Genomic DNA, 12304 nt, shown 5'->3' with positions numbered 1-12304 from the left:
GAGCCAAGAGCAAGCAACCCCACAGGCTTGGGGCTCCCAGGGGAGCTGACAGGGTGGGCTGTCCCTTTAAACAGTGGACAAGACTTCTCTCCTTCCTCTCCAAGGATGCTCTCCCAAGTCCCCTGTCCCCAGCCCCAATCTATCACCCACATAGTGGATTAACACAGTGCTAGCCACCAGGTGGCTGCAGGAGGCCCGAGGCACTCATCTCTGCCTTGCAGGTCTTACCACCTAGATGGGGAGTCACAGAAAAGGAAAATACAACCAAAAAAACAACACATACTTAAGCATCAAATGACACAATGCATGCCAATGACTCCGGACTCCAGGGAAAACTTCCTGCATGGATGGATGGGAAAGCAGGACCCAAGGTCTGCAAGCTGCTTCTTGGGGCCCCAGGAGGGTTGCTCCAGCTCCTTGGACCTGAGCTGCCTCTTCCGTACCATGAACATTGGACTAAATTAGTGATTCCCAAGTCAGGGTGCGGGCAGGAAGTGAAACATGAGACATTGGGAGAGTGTTTTACATTACACAGAATACTTGAAGACCAAAGGACCCCAGTGGCATCTCCTAGGCTAAAACAGGGATTTCCGGCAGGCTGGCTCCTCTTGGTCCCTCAGATTTTGGGGGTGACTTGGGTTTGCTTGAGCAGAGAATTAGTAGGAGTCAAGTGCCGATGGAGGTGGTGGGGGAGGGCAGGGCCCAAGGAGAAACAGCCCTGTCCTGACACCTGCATGTGCAGGTGTGTGTGCATGCATGCGTGTATGTTGGGTGGGGTGGGGGTGGGGTGGTTCATGTTCAGCACCAAGGACAGCACCCCCACATGCTGGAGTGAAAGACAGTGATGGACCTCCAATGTTTCAATCCCTCCTGGGTGGCTCTGTGGTAAAGAATCTGCCTGCCAACGCAGAAGATGCAGGTTCAATCTCTGGCTTGGGAAGATACTCTTGAGGAGGAAATGGCAACTCACTCCAGTATTCTTGCCTGGAGAATCCCATGGACAGAGGAGCCTGGCGGGCTACAGTCCATTCGGTTGCAAAGAATCGGACACAACTTAATGACTGACTGAGTGAGTGAGACAATAGAAAGGCCAGAGGCAGGAGAACAAGAGAGCAGAGACCAGAAGAAAAAGCCTCCTGAGTGGCACCAGAGATGAGTTCAGGAGCAGACAAGGCCAATCCTTTCATTCTGGAACTCTCCTGCCTGTTTGTCCAATCTGTCCCTTCTCTCTCTACCCTGTCTTTGAATTAGGACCCAAAGGCTAGGGAGGAGAGGGAGACCATTACTAAAGTCTGTGGCCAAGTACATTTCTCCAGTCTCTTGGCTAATTAACCAGGCTTCCTTCATAGCACAGTCTAGTAAAGAATCTGCCTGCAATGCAGGAGACCCGGATTCAATTCCTGGGTCAGGAAGACCCCCTGGAGAAGGAAACGGCAACCCACTCCAATATTCTTGCCTGGAGAATCCCATGTACAGAGAAGTCTGGGAGGCTACAGTCCACGGGGTCGCAAGAGTCAGACACAACTTGGTGACTAAACCACGACCACCACCACCAGGATTCAAAGGCAACACTGGCACTTCCCTGGCATTTCGAATGTTAAGACTCCATGCTTCTGCCACAAGGGGCCCAGGTTTGATCCCTGGTCAGGGAACTAAGATCCTATAGGCATGGCCAATAAATAACTAAATAAAAAATTTCAAATGGTAATATTATTAGTACCTATCCTAGACTGGGCTACAGCAGAGGCCACTTCTGGCTGGCTGCCTGTCCAGCATCTGCTGAAGGAATAGGGTCCCACTCAGCTTGCCCCATACCTGTGTGCAGAGAAACGATCCCATCCTCCAAGGTTCCTCACTAGGAGGCCTTCTTGGAATTCCCCAGCCCCCAGAGATACCTCCCTTTCCTGCCAGCACCAGACTCAGGACCACAGAAGGGCAGGGAGGAGAGGGCTTGAGGGCCCAGGGCTGACCTGGGAGGTCTGCAGAGATGCTCCCCGAGTGATGACGTGGATGGAGCTGGGGAGAGAGCAGGTGGGTGCCCTCCCTTGCTTCACCAAACAGTTCTGCCCTCTCAGTTTTCTACATGAGATTTCCTTGAAATATTGCGATGAAACAAAAGGTTCTGTACTTTAAATTTTTTAAGAGAATTGTAGATTCACATCTCGGAGAAGGCAACGGCACCCTACTCCAGTACTCTTGCCTGGAGAATCCCATGGATGGAGGAGCCTGGTGGGCTGCCGTCTATGGGGTCGCATAGAGTCGGAAACGACTGAAGCGACTTAGCAGCAGCAGCAGCAGCATATTCACATCTAGTTGTAAGAAATTTTAATAGAGATTTCGTGGCCCCAGTGGCTCAGATGGTGGAGAATTTGCATGCAACGCAGGAGCCCTGGGTCGGGAAGATCCCCTGGAGGACGGCATGGCAACCCTCTCCAGTATTCTTGCCTGGAGAATCCCATGGACAGAGGAGCCTAGCAGGCTACAGTCCATGGGGGCAAAAAAAGTCAGACACAGCTGAGTGACTAGCACAACACACATGCATGTATCCTTTATCCAGTTTCCCCAGTGGGGAAGCTTGTAGCAGAGTGCAGCTCAGCAGGGTACACATCCAGGGTTCTGACAGCGGTACTGTCAGGAGGCTGAACATTTCCACTGGCACGAGGGTCCTTCCTGCTGTGCTTCTGTACCCACACTCGCTTCATCCTGTGCCCTCCCACCATCATGGGGAACTGCCAACCCGCTCCCTGTTTCTAAAATTGCATTGTTTTGTTGTTGTTTAATCGCTAAGTCGTGTCCAGCTCTTTGCAACCTCATGGACTGTCAGCCCGCCAGGATCCTCTGTCCCTTGGATTCTCCAGGCAAGCAAACTGGAGTGGGCTGTCATTTCCTTTTCCACTTGGCATTTTAAGACTGGGATATTAGTGAAATATGTAACTTTGGGGGCTTGGCCTGTTTTCATGCTACACAATTCCCTGGAGATTCATCCATGTGGCTGCGTGTGTCAACAGCTGATTCCTTTTGATTGCTGAGTGCCATAACGTATTTAAATATTCACCTGTTGAAGGACATCTGGATTGGTTCCAGTTTGGGGCTCTGATGAATAAAGCTGTTATAGACATCTGAGTACAGGTTTTTGTGTGAGCATAAGTTTTCATTTCTCTGGGATAAACACTCAGGAGTGCAATTGCTGAATCATATGGTACTTGTAGGTTTAGTTTTATGAGAAACTGCCAAACTGTTTTTTAGAATGGCTGTACCACATAACATCCCCCCCGCCGCCAGCTATGTGTGCGTCATTCAACTTCTCTGTATCTTCACCAACATTCAGCGTTGTCACTTTTTTTAAATTTTAGCCATTCTGATAGGTGTAGAAAGAGCTACAGTGAACATCTTCCTGTGTGCTCATTTGACATCTTTTCAGTTCAGTTCAGTCATGTCTGACTCTTTGCGATCTCATGAGCTGCAGCACGCCAGGCTTCCCTGTCCTTCAGCAACTCCCAGAGCTGGCTCAAACTCATGTCCATCGAGTCGGTGATGCCATCCAACCATCTCATCCCCTGTCGTCCCCTTCTCCTCCTGCCTTCAATCTTTCCCAGCATCAGGGTCTTTTCCAAGGAGTCAGTTGGTCAAAGTATCAGGTGGTCAAAGTATTGGAGCTTCAGCTTCAGCATCAGTCCTTCCAATGAATACTCAGGACTGATTTCCTTTAGGATGGACGGGTTGGATCTCCTTGCAGCCCAAGGGACTCTCAAGAGTCTTCTCCAACACCACAGTTCAAAAGCATCAATTCTTTGGTGCTCAGCTTTCTTTATGGTCCAACTCTCACAACCATACATATGACTATACATGACTATTGGAAAAACCATAGCCTTGACTAGATGGACCTTTGTCAGCAAAGTGATGTCTCTGCTTTTTAATATGCTGTCTAAGTTTGTCATATATCCTCTTTGGTGAAAAAAAAAGTCTCTTCGTATATTTTGACCATTTTCTAATTGCACCGTTTTCAGTGCTGAGTTTTGAGCGTTCTTCATATATTCTAGATGTTTGTCCGTTGTCAGATACACGTTTTGCAAAAATCTTCTCCCCCTTTGTAATCTGTCTCTTCCATGCTCTAAAAAGGGTTTTTACCCAGAGCGAGAGTTTTTCATTTTGATGAAGTCCAATTTCCCATCTCAGTGTTGATATTTACTGATCATCTTCATTCTTTCACTTTGAAATCTTTGCAATTCTTGGCACGACACATGATTTTTATTGTAATCAGGACACTTCTGTGTTATGTAATGAGGCTCTGAATCTCATTTAAATCTTCTGTTTTAGCTGGCTTTCTGTGGTACCACTCTGGCAGGGAAAAGAGGGGTACAGCCTTGCGACCACCAGTGGAGGCAGAAGTCCAGGGGGCACCTGTTATGGCTCAGTGGAGGTGGGAGTCCCAGGGCTCGACATGGCCCCTACTGACCCTGCTATGGTGGCCTCAGGACCACCGGGCAACAGTGGAAGTCCCAACTCCTTATCAGAACCTCCTCTGACACATCTTAACAGGGACGGGAGAGGCATCTCTATCCCACTGAGTGATGGTGGGCGTCCAAGCCCCCCTCCGTAGGGCCATGGGGAGGAGGCGAGGGGCTTCTTACCAGCCAGCAGGGATGAAAGTTGCAGCTTCCTACTTGACCTTCAAGGACACCACCCTGGTGAGCGGGTTCGGGGGTCTCATTACAGCCCCGAGGAAGGGGAAATCCAGGCTCTCACTGGGCCTCTGCTGGTGGGAGTGAGGGTGGGACCATGGTTTTTCCTGGGCTATTAACTTTTCTTTCTTGTTTAGTCACCTTTTCCTAGACCTAAACTTGGAGAAAGTAGTCTTTTGTCAGGACTTAAAAAAGAAAAATCCACATCCACTGGCATTTCTTGATTACTCGCTTCTTCAGCTTCAAGTCTGGGAGACAGGAGGCAAGAAGGAAGCCCAGGGAGGTCACTCCTGCGGCATCTCTCGGGGCCCCAAGGTCCAAAGCAGTCTGCCTCCTCTCGATCTTTCAGAATTTTTGGTCTGTTTTACATAGAATGGCCAGGCTTTTAGTTGTACTTAGCAGAAGGAATGTAGAAAAGAACATCTATTCTATCTTCCCAGAAGTGGAAATTTAGGTCTATATTTTTCACAAAACATTTTGATGTTAAGTCTAGTGATCTCCTCATTTTTTCAGAGGGGAAACTGAGGCCATAGTGAGATGATGTATCTCACCAGTGATGAAACAGCAAGTCAGAGGTACAGGGACAGGGACTCGCATCTCCTAGCTCCCGTCAGATGCGGTTACCATGGCAGCATGGCCCATCCCCCTACGGATGCCAGCCGCCCTGCAGACAACAGCCCCCTTCCTCTCCATATTTACAAATGCTTGGGCTTTGGATTGCTGCTTTCCACTCAAGAAGGCCTTCTTTCTCTATCCAGACACTAAGTACTCTGAGGGCAGAGACCAGGCCACACGGCTCATCCTGTTTACAGTGGGCGCTTGGTGAATGTTTGCTGACTGTTCTCCCTATGAGTCAGTCATCAATATTGTTGGGTCAGTGTTATACCCTGGTTTCTCCAGATGAACTGGAGCCAGACGTCACTGCGAGGTTGGGGACAGATGGCATCTTCTGGAAGAGAGAGGCTCCCATGGTGAGAGCAGTGGAGGCTCACAGATCACGCTGTGTGAGAATGCAGCCCATACTGATGACGTTCCCAGCAAAGCAACCCAAGGCGGAACCTGGGAGCCGTCGTGTCCTGCCCCCCACTTCTTAGCCCTGTGATGTAAGTGCCTGTCCCCGCCCCTGCCCCCAACTAGACCCTCCCTGAGAACAGAGACACACCCACCGCATCTGCCATCCCGGTCCCCAGCAAGATGCCCGGCACCCAACCATGAGGTGCTAATTGGATCAGTGGATGAAAAGCAATGCACGAACCACGACAGGAACGAGGATCTTTTGCTCCAAAAGCAGCCTTGCCATGATGGGCTACGGGGACGGAGGCTGAATAGCCACGGACGAAGGGAGTCAAACTGAAACCATCAGCTGGAGTTATGAGGAGGTGGTTTCCGCTGAATCAGAGACACTGTTACCAGTGGAGCTGCCTCACATGCTCTGAGACGCCTTTTGAAGCAGTGAGCTCCCCATGTCTGGAAACCTCCAGCAGCTCAATGGACACACCAGGTGGGGGGTGGAGGTGCAGGGGGTGGGGGGGGGGGGGGGTCCCTGCACTGCAGGGGTCGGATCGACACACCAGGTAGGAGTGGAGGTGGGGGAGTGGTCCCTGCACTGCAGGGGTCGGATAAGGTGACCTCTGAGCTTTTTCTCATCTTGAGAGCCCACGCCCTGAGGGTTCACTGGACACCTGCCTAGCTCCGGATCCGATGTGGTGGAGATCGGGGAAGAGGAGGTCAGCCACAGCCCCTGGTGAGTTTCCTCTAGAAGTGGGGCATGTGAGAGTCCTTCTAGCCAGTCACCAAACAGTTCTGGTTTCCCCATTTCTGGCACGTAGTAGCATTATACTATTTAGTGTGTTCATGGTTGGGAGGCGCCATATGACTAGTTCTGGGCAACGGGTTAAGAGTGGAAGTGATGCATGTTATACCTCGGTTGGAGTGCTGAATTGCCAATGCAAGACTCTTTTTTTCCCCTGTGCCATGAAGACCTGCGAAAATGGCAACTGCTCCACCAAGCTGGTCCTGAACGGGAGGTTTAAAGTTACTGAGATTCAGGACTGCTTGTTACTGCAGCGGTTCCTGGGCTCTCCTGACTGATAAAGAGGACAGACTTTACCTGATGGACACCAGAGAAAATATGATATACAAGGTATACACTGGGTGGGTTGACACCAGGTCAGCATCTCAGTGGGGCACGAAGACACCTCTGCATTCACCATCCTCATCCCCCACCGCTCTGGTAACACCTGGTGCTAACCAGCTACTCCAGCTTGCTCTCTCCTGCCCCCCTAGCATCCCAGTGCTACGGCCAGTGTTGCTAATGCTGCTTCTTCCCTCTTCCGATTCTTCTCTCTTCCCTTTCATCTCGTCCGACATCCTACCCATTCCTGAAGGCTCAGATCAAGTCTCACGCCCTGCAGGCATCTCCCTACCCTCAGAGACCAACAGGACCATTACCATTCCTCGGAATGACTACAGTGTCTGTGATCAGGGCATCTCTTTGGTAGGAGCGGGGGACGTATTGTCTGTGCCTTTAGCTTCTACTCCACAACAGGCAGTGAGCCGGAAGGCTCCAGCTCATGTGTGAGCCAAGCTCACAGCAGGTAATCAAGACATGCTGAGTGAGCAGAGAGCAGTGCCATGAACCTACACATGGTATTTCTTAATTATCCATAGAAGCTGATTAAAAATCTAGGCACTTTGACTCAGATACCATTTGTACTAACGAGTTTTTAGACTGATTCTGGACAAGAAACTGTAATTCCTGGAGGGCAGCAAGATGACTGGCAGAAAGCCCCTTCTACCCTTTCCCGTGGGCCAGCGGTAAGCGGTACACTTGATATTCACCTGTGCCTACCACTGTCACCTCCCGGGTCACAGTCACTGCGGATGCCTAGGATGCACCTAATCTGCAGGTTGGCAGGGCTACCAGGGGAGGTGGAGGAAAGAGTAGAGAAATCAGGAAAATCCATATGCTGCTGATGTGAGCCGGGTGTAAACAGTGAAAGAGGCTTCCAGAGAGGCTGGGAGAGGGCCGTGCAGCCCAGCGTCTCACGTGTGGAAGGGGCACTGGAGCGTGTGCCACACCCAGGTCAACGCCTGGCTCTCCTGACCCCCAGGACAGGGCTCTTTTCACCCCGACGCTCCAATCTGTGGTTGGGCACCATGCTGGAACAGGCGAGTGGCCTTTTTCCTTCTTTCCAGGGAGTGAGGGGTAACGGGCTCTCAGCCAGGACTCAGGACACATTTCTGACACACCCCCGCCTTTCCCAGGGCTTCGCACAAACCTGTCTGGTAAGATGTGTGCTCATCAGGTTCCCAGCAAAGATCCTGTCCCTTGCTCAACAGCCAACGCTGTGGGCCAGCCAGTCCTTCGGTCAGAAAGTCCTTCGCAAGGTCTAATCAGAGGTCCTGCTGATGTCGTGCATATCAATTTCCCTTCCTTGGCACTTCTGTGCTGATGGAGAAGAGCTATTTGTACTTGATTTCACAACAGCCTTTCATACACCTTCAGCTTCCTTTCCCGAATGCTAAGTCTCAATCAGAAATGTCGTCTAAACGCACTGGGCTACACACTCTTAATCTAGGTGCTTTCCTCTAAGTCCTCTCCAGGCACTTCCCCTATTACAATAAGAAGGTGGAAACTGTATTCCAACCTCCTGAGTAACTGACCAGGTGATGGATGAGCTCTCTGGGAAAGATGCTGCTGGGATGCCAAACAGTCCCCAACACAGCCCATCCCCAATGGCAGGCAGTTGTTGGGCCTCTTCAGGGCTACACAGAGCCCATTTTTCCTTCCGGACTCTCCGAGACCCCTTGCTCCCATCTCATGGGTCTCTGCCTACCCTGGCTTACTTCTACCACGTGCCTCTGAAAGGATGTAGAGAAGGCAAGGGTTGGTTTGTTTGTTTTCAATTTTTTACATTAATTAAAACAGCAAAAAATAATCCCAGTGCTAAACTAATCCCTAAATGGGGCCTGCCCTCAGCCCGTTTTGGCTTGTGGTCTGAGACCCATCACCACACAGCTTCCTGGGCAGAGTGCAAAGTTTCAGCACCCTCCTGCCGGCCCTATAATTCTGGGCACAGGTGGCCAAGGTGTGGCAGTCAAGGAAAGTGCCAGGGCAGCCAGCCCACCCCAGCTACCTTAACTGAGCCTCAGTTTTCCCCTGAAATTCTTCCCAGGGGGACAGTAGAGCCAACCATCTTCCCACCTCCGAAAGCTCAGCACAGTTGCTGCGGCTGGAGGGACAGACAGGGCTGGCAAGGGAATGACTGCATAGACCAGCTCTGAGCCATCGCAGGAATCGTTACTGAGCACCCACTGTGCTCCAGGCCCTGGGCCAGGGCAGGTCAGGGATGTAGAGGCAGCCCTGGCGTCCAGCTCAGGGCTGGCCAGCAGGCTGAGGGGCAGGCAGATATTTCCATGGAACATCCCAACCACAGTATGGATTAGTATGAGGCGGGGGGTGTCTGCCTGGGCGAGAGGGTGCAGTGAGGAGGCCAGTGGGTGCTCACAGGGCTAGAAGGCATCCCGACGCGCTGGTCCAGGACTCCTGCGTCTGCTGGACGAGGCTGAAGGGGCTCTTGAGGAACGTCTGGGCAGCACCATCCCATCAGAACCACACCCTGCAAAGGCACTCTTCAGTGGGCAGCTCCATCGGGAGGCCACCCCAGGGCAGGGCAGGCAGGGCGGGCAGGGGCCCTGCCTCCGGCCAGCAGTGGGGCTTTCCTTGTGATACAGTTCCTTAAAGGATGCTGACCAGCTTCGATCCCTCCACCAGAGGGCGTCAGAAGATGGCTGCTTCACGGACGTCCCCGGAGGTCCAGTGGTTAAGACTTCCCACCTTCACAGCTGGGGTGTGGGTTCTATTCCTGTTTGGGGAACTGAGATCCCGCATACCTCGCAGCCAAAAAAAATGTTAAAAAGATGGCTGCTTCATGAGGGGACACCAGAGGCTCCTGGAGACGAGGCCCAGAGTGGGTGCAGGCCTGGCAGGAAGACGGACATGAGCCAGCATGGGCCACTGGACGCAGGCAACACGAGAGAGAGGGCAGAACCATGAGGAGGACGGAGGCCGACCTGACACTGCCGAGCCGCCACGCCAGCTCTGAACACGCTCCTGGGCTGGAGGCAAGAAGGACTTCCATCCTGCCAACACCACTCTACTGTCTGTACCCTTACCAGCAAAGTGAAAGTCGCTCAGTCCTGTCTGACTCTTTGCGACCCCATGGCCTGTACAGTCCATGGAATTCTCCAGGCCAGAATAATGGAGTGGGTATCCTTTCCCTTCTCCAGGGGATCTTCCCAACCCAGGGATCGAACCCAGGTCTCCCGCATTGCAGGTGGATTCTTTACCAGCTGAGCCACAAGGGTACCCTCATTAACTGTGTCACTAATGTCTACAATCAGGCCTTTCATCACCAAACCAAGGTTCTCCTGACTTCAGGAGACCTCATTTCAGTCCAACCGCTGCCTCTCCAGGCACTGCAGCGCAGTGTGCAGCGCCACGGGCCATCCAGGAGGGCCAGGCTACGAAGCCCGCCTGCCTCGGGACATCGGGGAGTAAAGCGGGCTTATGTTCTGAGAGCCTGCCTCCTCTCTTGGCGCTCCCCGCTACAACGGACCTGTGCTCAGTTCATCCTGACAAGAAAGGGCCTTTACAATTTCTTCTTTAACTTCAGTTGCGCTTCATCTTGCATTTCATTCATCCTCTGCTTACCCCGAGCCAACTGTTCAGCTGCTTCCCAAGGTGGGACTGAGGGGCAGCTGGTCCTCACTGTGCCAGGGTACCCCCTTCCCACAAGTCCTGGCCCTGGTGAAGGAGGATGAGAAGGTTGGATGGCATCACCGACTCAATGGACAGGAGTCTGAGCAAACTCTGGGAGACAGTGGAGGACAGGGAAGCCTGGCGTACTGCAGTCCATGGGGTTGCAAAGAGTCAGACACAGCTTAGCAACACAACAACAACAGGCCAAATCCCCACCCTCTCTCCTTCGGCAGGCGACACCAGCTGCGAAAGGACAGCTCAGCACGAGGGAGGCAGATGAGAAGCACGTGGGAGGATAACCGTTCTCTCCCCCCTAGAAACAGAAGCACGTGGGAGGATAACCATTCTCTCCCCACTAGAAACACGTTCAGACTGATGGGAAAATGGGGCCAGAGAGGGAGAGTAGGGACAAAAGAAGATAAAGGAGAAAGGACCAAAAGGAAGATTCCAGAAGATTCCACAAACAGATACCTACTAACAGAGAGCTGTTTTTTTGGCCTCTCATTTACCAGCCTCTTCTGTCCCCATCCAAGACTTTCAACCCTCCCCTGAAGCCCTCTCTCTGATTCTTGAGTCCTCAAATCCAAGACTACCTTTGCCACTGATGAGTTAAGGGGATCTTCATGTAGGAAACCCCAGATACTAGTGATTGGTGCCCCTGACATGCCAAGTCTTAGGTCAAGAGCTGGAGGGGCTCAGGAATGTAAACAGGGTCCCTGACCAAGCATCAGTAGTCTAGTGAGGGGGACAAAAGGCTTCCTCAGGAGGATACCTACTACAGGAAGACAAGAAGAAGGGCCAGTGAGGGGACAGGAGAGGCGAGAGGCCTGGGGTCAAGTCCCAGCTTGGTCAGGTCAGGACACCTTGTAGACCTAGCTTCTTTGTCTGCAGATGGCGTGGAGAAGCTAGAAGGACCCTCAGAGGCCATCGAGCCTTCTGGTTTCTACATGAGGAAGCTGAGGACAAAAGAGAGCTGCCACCGAGTTTGCAGCATAGCACCTCACCCAGGCTGCACACGGCGTGCTACCTAACAATCAGCTGGACACGCACGTGCCAGGCTGCACACGGCATGCTACCTAAGAATCAGCTGGACACGCACGTGCCAGGCTGCACACGGCATGCTACCTAACAATCAGCTGGACCCGCACGTGAGAGCTGTGCAGAAGAGCTGTCCCCCCGCACCATGGCACAGCAAAGCCCAACACCCCTCTCAGGACAGACCACCTTCCCTCAGGAGAGAACAGAGGAGAGCTGGTTTCATCAGCAGCATGGACTGACATCAGACACAGGCAAGTGGGCCCGGGCAATGTGTCACCGCAGCTGCTCTGGAACTGGGAGCGAGCTACTACTGAAGTCCGTGCGCCTCCCTTATCTCTCTGGACAGGCACAGCGTAAGGCTGGGCTGCAGGCTGGAAATAGATTCACTGCGTTTTCAGCCTCCGACTCCACCATCTCCCACAAGTAGAATAAGTTCTCAACAAGGACAGCTCGACAACCAGCGGGTATGCGGGACCCAGGGGGTCACCAGGGACAGTTCTCAAGGAGCAGCTGCCTCCTTCCCTCCCAGTCATAGAACCACTCGGGGGTTCTCTTGGGATCTCACAGGGAAGCAGCAGGGGGCGAAGTAGGGGGCTCCAGCCTGGTCCCAGGACACTGGTTGGCTTCCCTCATCCCCACAGGCTGCCCCTCCAGGTCCTCTGCAAACCTGGAGCAAAAGTCATCTCCGAAGTGCCCCACGAGCACCAAAACTCTAGGAGACCCATTATTCATAGTCTCCATCACCAGTGCTGATGTGTGAGCCTCCACTTCACTCCTTTCACTGCTGAACAATATTCCACTGAAGCTGTAGCATCCATCA

The 12304-nt window shown here is 52.5% G+C and overlaps 1 protein-coding gene across 7 annotated transcripts in view; it reads right to left on the bottom strand.

The window, feature by feature from the left end:
• CTIF (cap binding complex dependent translation initiation factor) overlaps positions 1-12304 on the bottom strand; it is a 326137-nt gene that overhangs the window by 220170 nt on the left and 93663 nt on the right. The window lies entirely within an intron of this gene.

Source organism: Ovis aries, chromosome 23 (genome assembly GCF_016772045.2).
Source record: "Ovis aries strain OAR_USU_Benz2616 breed Rambouillet chromosome 23, ARS-UI_Ramb_v3.0, whole genome shotgun sequence".
NCBI classification, from domain to species: domain Eukaryota; kingdom Metazoa; phylum Chordata; class Mammalia; order Artiodactyla; family Bovidae; genus Ovis; species Ovis aries.
This window is presented reverse-complemented; position numbering and strand designations above follow the sequence as displayed.